At 39.6% G+C, this 12,173-nt stretch overlaps 1 protein-coding gene across 12 annotated transcripts in view; it reads left to right on the top strand.

Moving 5' to 3' along the window:
- The window catches only part of ZBTB20 (zinc finger and BTB domain containing 20), a 646,879-nt gene that overhangs the window by 20,643 nt on the left and 614,063 nt on the right, over window positions 1-12,173 (top strand). Inside the window, exon 1 of one of the 12 annotated variants that reach the window (XM_039497039.1) lies at window positions 9,291-9,365. The exons of 10 other annotated variants lie outside the window; for them this stretch is intronic. The gene's annotated coding sequence lies outside the window, so the exon portion shown is untranslated. Of the gene's footprint in view, window positions 1-9,290; window positions 9,366-9,431; window positions 9,563-12,173 lie in introns of those variants that run through there. One more of the 12 variants, XM_039497042.1, reaches the window with a different exon arrangement.

The following is a 12,173-nucleotide window of genomic DNA, read 5'->3' as shown; positions in this document are numbered from 1 at the left end:
TTTTAAGAAAGAATGAAGTTTAAACCCATTGACTGTTTTTGTTTCCTTCAGTCAAAATGCAAGAATGAGCTCCTGTTTTCATGCTGAGTCAGTCCCTGTGACTCACTTTATTGGTCTCCAAATTGTCCAGCCTTCATCAAAACTGGTTTACATAGTGTTTATTTTCCTTTTCTTTTTCTTTTCATATATAATATTAATAGATACACAAATCAATCTACATCACTTTCTTTTCTCATTTACTTTTATTTTATTTTTTACATTGTAAAATTAGCAATGATACACAATTTACCAAAGATGTATATAATCCTGGGTTTTATTTGAAATTCTACAGAAATTACAAACTCTCTGTTATATATTTTTCTCAATTAAAACGTAATTTTAAGCCCATCTTTTACTACTAAATAAATGAAAGTTTTTTAGGCCCAGATCCCCAAAGGTGTTTAGGCTCCTAACTGCCATTGAAATCAATGGGAGTTAGGCACCTAAATACCTTTGAGGATTTGGGTCTTGCTACTTCCACAGGGCACTGGACTGGCTGACACATTTTCACAGTTGTTTAGCTGAAATACCTGTCCTCCACTGGGTGGAGAGCAAAAGGGGGTTCTGATCTATTTCTCAGCCTGGGGGGGAAAAACTACTTAAAATTGAAAAACCCCTCAAAAAACCACAAAGATTTAATGAAATGAAACACTATCCACAAGCTATGTGATTCATTTCATAAGTATATTTACCCATAAAACACAAAAAGGAATATATTGTCCAAAATGAAAAGTTTGCAATTCTGTAAGTAAGACACAAGAACAGACTAATTAAATCCTCAGCCTACTAACTAGCTTTACGCACTAGTGCACTTTTGGTGACTTATTTGCTTTTACTACCTAGTCAAGCCAATCTGAACAGACTAAAAGTATGTAAAAGTGATGCTGAGTTGGCTGAACAGAAGTGCAGGTGTTTTAAAAACCAACAATTCTGAATTCAATTGCCCTGGCTTCTGTGATTTAACGTCCATATTTTCCCACCATTTTAATTAAATACACTGACACAACCTACTTTGTAAATAGAGATTTAGGGTAGATTTAGGTTTTCAGGGTATAAGAAAAGTAAGGAATATGTTTGATCAATCTCTTCATCTTTTTCTGGGTTTTACCCCTTACCTTTCTGGTTGGGATCAGTCAAGTCAGCTAAGAAATGGAAAGATTCCAAAGGGCCACTGAATAACTTTTTATTTTGTCCGTCTGTGGTTTTAGTTCTTTGTTAATTAGATCAAACCACACTTCCACTGAGGTTCCAACCGTAGTGTCATTGGCCTGTAATCTAAATCTTTTGTAAATATAGTGCCTCTGTTTAAAGTTTCTTGCTGTATATCATGCAGGCTAAGTTTTGATCAAAATCCTCCTTGTTGCCAGTGCAAATTTCACCATACTTGTAACTTGATGCAAATGTAGCAATACATCTTCCTGAGAGTTGTTACTGGGGAATGGGGGCATCAGTCCTCTCTTTTTGCTCAGTCAGTTAGGTAGATGGTGGTTTCTGAAGAATTTTTGAACTTCCACAATGTAATTTATGACTCTTAGAGTTTTTTCTCTCTCAATGATGTTGAAATACAGTGGGGAACATCCAAAGTCTAGAAGATTGCACCTGAGAAATTCTCTCTCCTTTTTCATCTTATTTCTGTTGTCTGAGCAAATAGCAAAGATCTCGCCATGCTTTTCTCTGCATTCTTGGATGGCATCTTTAGCAACTTCATCACAATATTTGTGCTTTTAATTTTTGATGTAGAATTCAGTGTTATGCAATAACACATTTCCCTGTGTGGATGCTTTAGTCATTATTAGGTAATTTCTTTTGTTTATCTAGCCATCTTGCATTAATGTCATTGTTGGTTCTTTTAGTTCTTCCATTAATTTCCCCTCCCCCCCCCAATTGTTGCACTTGGAGCATCTAGTAGTGGACCTCCAAGTTGAATGCTGTCTGAATGCAGTTGTTTCAGTCAGTTTTTTAAATTGCTCCATTGAAGACAATGTTCATATAAAAGAAGATTGCATCTTTCTTATCAAGTTCAAATTGTTTTTATGGCATAATCACTTACTGATCTTTGCAGTTTTTGGGGTGTTGAAGACAAACTAAGATAGCTGATGTTGAAAAGTTAGTAGGAGGGTTGGACTTAAATTGACATTGCAGCTACATTTCATTGATGATGATGGCACTGAAAATCACTTTCAGGATCATCAAACTCATCAAAGGTACATCTGGTCTTCGAGGATCTGAAGAAGCAAAATTTTCTGTACTTTTTGAGATGGGCATAAATCTGTCCTATCTGGCTCATTAACACTTCTTGACAATGTTTACATGAATTATCTCTTTTCATTATGTCAGTCCATTCGGACACTTGTTTCCTCTCACTTCCTTCAACTTTAAACATGATGAGTCAGTTCCGTACACTGATGTTTGGTAATCTTTAAACCCTGAACGCAGTTTGTAGCATTGATCAGAATCTTTCTTATTGACTACAGTTAGAATGAGAAACAACTATCTAGTGAGTTCAGTGCTGTGCAGAATGAAAAGTGAGATGAGCTAGCCAGCTTTCTATACAACCTCACTATCAAATGCCCTTGCCATGTACCAGAAGTTTCTAGATCCTTGAAAACCAAGCAGTCATACCTGTTCACATCTACACCCATTAGCCTATCCACAACATCCAGTGACAAATGGTTCTGTTCACTATCCATATCCCTCTCTCCAATCATCAGTGACACCATTCATTCCCAGATAGGCTGCTATGCAATTTGATAAATTTCTTACTGTTTCCTAAAAGGAACAAATATCTTGATGTTCTCATCATTTCTCTATTAAGTTTTTAGAATGGTTATTTTTTTCACTCAGATTAAAATTTGAGCCAAATGTTTCTAGTATCAAAATGCTTTTCAATATATGTTATGTTCCTATCAATGCTTCAGAGTGACAAGCATTAAAAAAAGAAAAAAATTTGCAATAATCCCATTTGGGTTGTTGTTATATATGAAAATATATCTCAAATAAAAATGTATCTCACATTCCTTGCTGAACTGGCTATAAATAACAGCAAAAAAATGCAATAATGTATCACTACTTTTACAGTTACATCCCTTTGGACCATCAGATTGTAGAGAAGCATTCTAGACTAATTCTGTTGTCTAGAGTTGCAGTACTCCTAGCCAGTTTGCACTCTTGTTAGCAGGTTAAATGCAAATCTGATATAACAGAATAAATGTACTGCAGTTTTGCCTGGCATTGCACCATCTCATCAATCCCATCTTTTATTAGGGATTTTTAAAATTGCATCTTCTTATACCTACTGTGCACCAGAGGGTTCCATCTTAGAAAGAGAAATGTTTTATGTTATCCAAATTTGCACCAATCTTGCTGCCTTCAGTGTTTGACTACTTCCATTCTAATCTGCCATCAGTTCCTGTAAAGTTCTTCCAGTTGCCTATTGCTCTTCTTAGTTCTCTTTCATTGATAATAAGATAGCAACTCTCAGACTAAATAGGTGCAAGATAGTGTGCATGTGCCACCTTTGCTCAAGTAGTGTGGGCTATGCTTTTGGAGTCAAAGGATCCTGAGTTCTATCCCCTGTACAGCCATGAAGTCCTGCAGTGGGGATGTAATGGCAGTGGTGAAGTCATTTTTGGCCACAGACTCATGATATTGGGTAGTTAAGGCAACAATAATTTGCTCACCAATTTTACAGACTGTTTGCTGGGACCCTTAGTATGCCTTCTGTTCTCAGTAATGTCACATTTTTAATCCAGACTCCTGTTAGCTTTAGTTAGAAAGACTGGAAACATATTCTTATACACCCTTAAGGGAAGTTATTTCATGCTTCTTAAGGAGAGCTACTTAGATTATGCTCTTCTTCCTTATTTTATTTCCCATTCTGTCCATCTGTTTTTTGATAGATTTCATTCTTTGATCTAACCCATCAATTTTAATAGGAATGTTTTCTGCTTCCTTCTCCTGTGATGTACAAAATATTTGCATCTCATATGTTTCTTTAAGCACAATAGCAGAGATTTGCAAAGCCATCTCTGGGATTTAGACAGCTATCTTCCATTAAAATTAATGGAAGAAGATGGATTTGAAAATTTGTAAGTCCTGAGCTGTTTTAATCAATGAGCCTTGTTGAACTGAAGGGAACACCTGTTGTAGGTGAAGATGGGTGAGCTTGAGCCTTGCAAATAGCACTGAGAGCCTGTAAGTCTTTTGCCTTGCTTTTTTATGGCAGAGGCCAGACAGAGCTGACTCTTGGTAGCTTGGTGAGCTGGTGCTTTTGCTTGGGGGCTGCCATTTTGTGCTCTAAAATTAAAGCTGTGATTTAGAAAATAGTAAGCCTCTAGCCCTTATGGCCACAAATATAAGCTTTAAAACATGAACTGGATGTGAACTGATGCTGTGCTGTCTGCAGATAGCCTGAAATTATAGGTCTGGGAGGTGTGAACTGGGCCATTAACTCTGAAGTCTAATGGTAATCATATGAATGTCATAATTGCTAACTATTTCACTGCTTATCAAAGAACACAAGAAAGAAAAGGGATGATTATATTTATGAAGATTTTTACAAGTGTGATCACATTTTCGCATCATGACTGGTTGGAGCTTGGATTAAGAGTGGAGTTTTGGAAAGTATCACCCCTTAATTTTGTCCAGTGACCCCTGGACTCCCCTTTCCTGTGTCTATTTTAAATAGTGAATGGATAACATGAAAAATACTTATTGATACACTTATTTGCAGTGAGGGTTTATGGTATTTCAGATAGATAAGCTTTCTCATGTCTTTGTGTGTTACAACTTGTGTTTGATTGTTGTGCATTATTTATTTGTTTATTTGAAGCCTGGGGAATCCCAGATTTTGAGCATGAGTTTTCCCTAACTTGTGGCTATGTGTTGTATGGGTTGGAATATATGTGTGGTACTTGTATCCTTTATTCGAGAGAATATCAGACCTGAAGAAATGAATGAGATTTTTGTCTCCATCTCTTGGCTGCAGATGGAGGATGTAAGCCTTAATACTTGTGCAGCTAATGGAGACTTTCCTTTAGCTCAAGTGGGAGCACTGTTGTTTTTTTAAACTGAAAGTCCTGAGGTCTATTCTATTTATGATCCTCAAATCTGTGAGGCTAGGATAGTGTAGTAGAGGTGACATCCATTAATTCTCAGGCAACTACAAAAATTATTTTGAGTTATGTCCTTAACCTGCATCCTGCTACCTAATGTAGCAGGTATATCTAGTTAAATGCCCACTGATGTCAGATATGAGTTATACCCTGTTGTTATATTGACTTCACTGTAAACTGCAGTAAAACTCAGCAGGTGGAATAGGAGGCTGGCAATGTAGTAGTTAATATAAAATGCCTTTTATCAATCTATTATTGAAGGAAATTGATCTATCAAATGCTTTCAGCGTGCCCTCAAAGCAGGAGAAATCTGGAAATGAAACAAATTAAAAGCAAAAAAAAATGAATGCAACATTATAGTTGATATTTTAAATGACTGGAAGTCAAGAAATTAAGTTAAAGTTCCCCCAGCAATTGCAACCGTAATTGTGCTTAATTCCATAGACATTACAATGGGGGTCTCGTCTTATTACATGATAATAGATCATTTATGCAGTTATAAAAAATGCTGTTGTACACACCAGTATGTATACAACTGAGTGTATTTGCAAAGCCTGACTGGAAGAGCAGTATAAAACATAGTGAAGTTCTTTTCCATCATGTCATTTTGCAAACACTATGACACCTTAACCTGTGTTGTATGCTCCTGTATGAAAGACCTTGCAGTAATTAATACAATGTATGCAAAGGGGAAGAGTTTTCTCTAGGAACCTTGAGCTGGATTGTAATCTCACTTAGGCCAGGTTTACAGTGATATAACTCTACTGACTTCAGTGGAGCTTCCTCTGATTTTTACAGAACTGGGCCTCTTAACTCTGACTCTTGTGTAGTTGAAATCTGAATTAACATCGTCTTTTGCTTTTAATTTGCATGGCTTTTAATAATAAAAAACACACTCCGTCTCTCTCCACCAAAGAGAATTTTAATTAATATTTAGTTTTTTTTAAAAATGCACCTCCAAACGCATACTGTAAAACAGCTGAACAAACTGTGTTCAAACCATCCAAAAATATTCACCTCCAGGCAAAGAACTAGATTCTAATTGGAACCAGTCTTGCTGCGTTTTTCGTTGAGATCAGGCATGAGATCTTATGTTTATATAAAATCAAGGAATATTCAAACAAGGACAATCCTTTGCTTTAATGCATCTAGCTGTTGCTTCTTCACCAGTGTCTTCTTGTGACTAGACGCTTTAAGGATCATCAGGGCTAAATCCTGCTCACCTACACACACAAAGTCCCATGAAGTGTGAAACAGATGATTAAGATTTGGCCCTTAATTTGTTGCATTACTAGTGAAACAGTGAATTCTTCATAAGCTGCTTCAGTGCTTTTGGATACAGAGGTCTCTAATTCAATTGCTGGAGTGGATTCCTCAGAATAATAATACAAAAGCATTTTTTGATAGTTTTATTGGTTAACTTTCTGTGCTCTGCACTGTTACTGGCCACAGCACCCTTTGCAGCGTTTGGTCTGCCAAGGAACAGCAGAAGCAGAGCTCGGGATATTTTTGTGCACCTTGGATGTGATTTTGTGCTGTACCGCCTAGGGGTGAGGAAAAAGGTGACTATGCCATGTTTGTGACTTCCTGATTACAGGCTACCTTATGGCTGCATGCTGCAGGCCTGCCCCATCATCAGGGCTATGTTTCATATGGCAGGCTTACACAGTGCCTGTGCTTGGGAAAATTATTCCCTGGACAGCTCAGAGATTTATATGGGGCAGCAATCAGCATCGTAGTGGGGCCCAATATTGCTCCTTTTCACTATTGTCATCAACTCTCCTGATTTTTTCCGCAAATCTCATGATATTTGATAGGTTTCAGAGTAGCAGCCATGTTAGTCTGTATCCGCAAAAAGAACAGGAGTACTTGTGGCACCTTAGAGACTAACAAATTTATTTGAGCATAAGCTTTCGTGGGCTACAGACCACTTAATTGGATGCATAGAATGGAACATATAGTGAGGAGAGATATATACATACAGAGAGCATGAAAAGGTGGGGAGTTGCCCAACCAACTCTAAGAGGCTAATTAATTAAGATGAACTGTTGTCAGCAGGAGAAAAACTTTTGTAGCGATAATCAAGATAGTCCATTTAAGACAGTTTGACAAGATACTTAACGTGGGGGAAATAGATTCAATGTGTGTAATGGCTCAGCCATTCCCAGATATTTGATGTTTTTCTTAAAGCCCTAGCTCCTGGAGTCAAGTGAACATGTGAGCACTCACTTTAGTAAAAGGTAAGTTTCTAGTCCTCCTAGTACTATACTAAAGTATGAAATCTTGACCCAAGTGCACCTTAAAGTTTCAAAACCCAGAAGTCCAATAATGTTTAGTCTCATGATTTGGGGGCCTGACTCATGGATTTTGAATGGTTGGAGTTGGCAGTACTGTCTTTTCTCACCAAGTTCTCCTTTCTACATAGATATTCTTGTACGTACTCTGTGAAATAGTAAATCTCAAAAAAAAAACCAAAAAACAAGTGAATGTATTTATTTATTTTTCTTTCCTTGTTCTGACCCACATCAGAGTCAGTTTTTTCAAAAGAGGCTACTAATTTTGGGTACCTACATATCTGGGCCTGATTTTCTGACATAGTAAGTGCCCACAGCTCTAATTGATTTCAGCTGGAATTGTGGGTGCTCAGCACCTTTAAAAATCAGATCCTAGTTGTCTTGAAATGATATCCAAAATGAATGAATTTTGAAAATGTTGGCCCAACTATTTTTCAGGTGATTTGGGTGCAGGCTCACAGACTAGTGAGCAAAAACTCCCTCACTTACACCAGGGGAATCAAAATCCTAGCCTCCGAAGCCTTTGCTAGTGATGTGTCTTTCTTGTTTTTTTGCACACTTAGGGTCAGTTCCTCAGCTGCTAGAAATTAGTGCAGCTCCACTGAAGGTTCTGGCCCATACTCATTAGGCAGTTGCAGTAGAGAGTAGTGTTCATTATAATTTGATGTGAATACAGTAAGAATATGATAACTCTATACCTATTAGGAGTCCGTGGTTTTCACTATGTTCTATGCAATGTCCACCTGAAACCTCTTAGTGACAGTAAGGACAGGCTGCAAAGGCCCGACTACTTGAGCCAAAGGAGAATCTCTCATAGTAGTATAGAACCTCTGACGCAAAGTTAAGCAATTCCAATTCTAGCTAGTAGAAGACAGTGGTCAATGCACGTACTGACCAGTTCATTACAATGTTTTTCTTTTTAAAAAATAGAATATTTTTAGTTCGTAAAACCACTTCATAGTCTAATTCTGTGCCTCCCAGAGGGTATTTATAATTGAATCGTGGGGTGTCTCATTCTTGTTCCAGATGGCAAGAGGACTGCTCAAATTTCATAGTCCTTTAAATGTTGCCTGAAATGTCATGAGGCACCCTATAATTCAATTATAGGTAGCCTTTGGGAACCATATAATTATATAACTGAGGGTGACAATGGACTAGGCTATGTAACAAGATCCCATTGCGTTGTAACTGTACTGTGTGGGAGTGGGTCTTATACAGTAGCCGAACAGCTAAATCGGTCTTGAATTGTCCACTGGTGCAAATAAAGGTAATGTCCAGCACCCCATAAACTTAGTGGATGGGCAGAAAAAACAGATGCATAGTTAGATAGTGGAGCTATGGGCTTTACTAGGTGCCAATAATTGTAGCACAATAAAGGGACTGACGAGGTTTATTTATTTAAAAAAATTAAAGAATTGAGGACCCCAAATATATGTGTGTGTATGTTTAGTGCTGAGGGGCAGGGAATAGAGCTTATTCATTTTATTGTTCTCTGATCTGGTAGTGTAGTAAAGTGTCATTTTGTTGTGAAGTTGCATCTCCACTTGTCATCTCTCCGAGTTTGTCTACATTAGGGTTTTCTGCACTGATGTAAGGTTTACTGATGCAGACACCCAGCATAGATGCACGGCACCCATTGAAACAGTGGGGATTTGCACTGGTAGAGCTACGCAGGTGCACAAATCCCTAATGTAAACTAGCTTTCAGTGATTCTGTCACGACTCGCTGTCATAACAGTACACAGAATCTTCTTTTAGGGGAGCAATGTCACCTCAGAGTGGTGATGCAAATGTACACATCATCCTGACATATGGATGCCATCATCATGCAGTGAGGTCACATGACAGCAAAGGATCATCATATAGGATGTGGGTTATGATGCAGTGATACTACATTATGACTTGGACCCAGATCCTCGGTTGGTGTCAATTGGTATAGCACTATTGAAGTTAACGGAACGATGTCAGTTTTCCCCAGTTTAGGATCTGGCCCATAATATTTGTCAGGACACTTGATTAAATAATATTAGGAGAAGTCAGCTACAGTTTAGAGGCTGTGACTCCACTCTTGTCAATGGACTGGGTTAATTGAGATCCTGTTCCTAATACAAAGAGGGTGTGTACTCTAATGGTTTGAGTATGGGACTGGGCAGGGCCAGCTCCAGGCACCAGCCAAGCAGGCTTGTGCCTGGGGGTGGCAGATTCTAAGGGGCGGCATTCCCTCAAATCCTTTTTTTTTTTTTCCCTGCGTCGGCGCTTTGGCCGCCCCGCAGGTTTTTTCTTTTTGGTTCACTGCTTCAGCCGCCCTGTAGGGGGCGGTGGCGCGGAGGAGGGGAGCGCCCTGCTGGGAGCGGGCTGCGCCCTCCGTCTGCCCCAGCTGGTGCCAGGTCTGTAGCAAGCCCGGCAGGGCAGCCCATGTCCTTCCCTCCCTGCCGACCAGAGCGGCGCGGAGCCCTCCTGGTAGGCGGTGCACCAGAAGCCCTCGCTACCCCTCTTCTCTCTTCCCCCCCCGCTCCCTCTCCCTCTCCCTCTCCCTCCACCGCGCTGCCCGGGGCACGTCTGCAGCGCCAGGAGTCCCTCTGCACTTGCGCTCCGGCCGCCCTGCACGGTTTGTTTATTTGCTCACGGTTTGCTTTTTTTTTTTTTTTTTTGCTTTGGTGCTCTGGTTGCCCCGCAGGTTTTTTTTTTTTGTTTTTTTTGCTTGGGGCGGCAAAAAAAAAGCCAGAGCCATTCAGCCGTTCCTGGGACTGGGAGTCCAACATCTGAGTTCTGTTCTCAGTGAGCAATTTTCTCTTTTTGCCTCCATTTTGCTGTCTGTAAAATGGGAATAATAACAGCCCTCCTAACTGAGGGAGTAGTAAGGTTAGATTCATTAGTGTCTGTAATGCATTGTGAGATCTGTGGATGAAAGCTGCTATATTAGTAGAAAGTGTTATTTTGTTGAAGTGGGTCTGGCTTTCAGTAATGACTACTGAGATGGGAGAACTATTGAGATGCTGTGCATTGTGCAGCACACCAAAAGCACATTGTAATTCTCTCCTTCTCTCTTCAGTGCATCTTCAACAGCAGTTCTGCAGGGATAAGAAGTATTTGCATAGTCCTTTTACATTTTTGTTGACCCCCGCTGATATAAATTAAACACACTGTCCTCTTGTTATCCTTAAGTTTAGAAAACCTATTTTTTAATCACTTCATACAGGTATCTAATTTGAATCAGGCTACTGAACTGCAGGGCTCTTGTGGTTTTTTAATTGGCATCTTCCTCATTACATTTGAACAAAGTTGCACACACACTGCAGGACATCGATAGAGACAATTGAATCACCAGTTCTGACTGTATGGTAGCAGGATGGTGTGATGCACCCTGGGAGTCCAGGAGACCTGGGTATGCTGTGGCAGGGGCTAACTAGAAGTAATAGGGTTCAGACATATTGTTCTTAGTGCTTCTAGGGTCTGCCTGTATTAAATGAAAGAGTGCTGCAACAAACAAACTTGTAATACCTTGTATAGCACCTCGTGTCAACTCACAGAAGCAATTGTACTAGTTGGTTGCAATGCCTGGGACGAGGTCTTTCACTCAGGACCAGCTGAAGCAGTGTAGCCTACAGCAGCCAAAATGAGATCCCAAGTGTTGTAGATGCCCTGGGTCAGTTGCGTTTGGAAATTGCCCAAAAGCTCCTATTCACAGCAGCAATGCTGGGCATTCTGGTAAAAAGTGCTTCAGAGAAGTACCAGGATGCACTGGTGAAGTTGCAGTTTGTCAGTGCGACGTATTAAAAAGATATGTTCTGACCTATCACAAGGATGAGCAAGACAGCCAGACAGTTCATGGAGCTGATATCTCTGCATGAGTGTCCTCACTTAAAGTTCAATCCTGCTTCAGTTAAAATAGGTAAACTCCTATTGATTTAAATGGGAGCAGGATTATACCTTTAAACATAGTTTTAGCATGTTCCAACTGTTGCTGCTTAGAAGAGTTGTTCGAACATACCATGACAGTGAGCATGGGAGTATGAAATAGAAAAGGGATTTAAAAAGAGAGAACTGAGGAACATACCATAGAACATATTCTTTGGCACTAAAGTATGCTCTTTCCATCACCGACTGCCTGCCATGCAGAATGTTGTCCCTTGCAAGCAAAGAAGCTTTCACAGTAATGTCGGTTCTGGTGGGTTCGCCCAATCTTTCCCTTACTAAGGAAGATCAGCATGTTCTTAGGGCTTCTGCAGCTCCTTCGAAGAACTGTAGATGGGGCCCCTGCTGTGTGCATCACTGTGATTCCTTACCCACCTTTAGGAGCCTGTCATTATTTCATTAATTTGAAGGCTTTATTGGAGATGCCATCTTCCTGCAGCTGCTTAGTTTGCAATTCCCCCCCAAAACCCAGTCCTGGACGGGAAAGACAACAGAGATTAAGGAGGAGTGAAGGATAGAGCATTATGTACTGGTTAGAGCACCAGCCTGGAAGTCAGGACTTCCAGATTCTTTTCACAGCTTTGCCACTGATTTTTTAGGTGACTTAGGTCAGCATTTTCAAACTTGTAGGCTTAAAGTTGGACAGCTAAAATAAATGGCCTGATTTTCAGAAATGCTCAGCACCTGCAGCTCCCATTTTCTTCATTTGAAGCTGTTGGTTCTCAGCACTTCTGAAAATCAACCTATTTTTATTTAGGTACCGAAATATGGAGTTATATGCCTAATGTTATAAATGTATAAATGGAATGTAA

This window comes from Mauremys reevesii, linkage group 1 (genome assembly GCF_016161935.1).
Source record: "Mauremys reevesii isolate NIE-2019 linkage group 1, ASM1616193v1, whole genome shotgun sequence".
NCBI lineage: Eukaryota > Metazoa > Chordata > Testudines > Geoemydidae > Mauremys > Mauremys reevesii.
The sequence above is the reverse complement of the archived record's forward strand: the minus strand, read 5'-3'. Positions and strand labels throughout refer to the sequence as shown.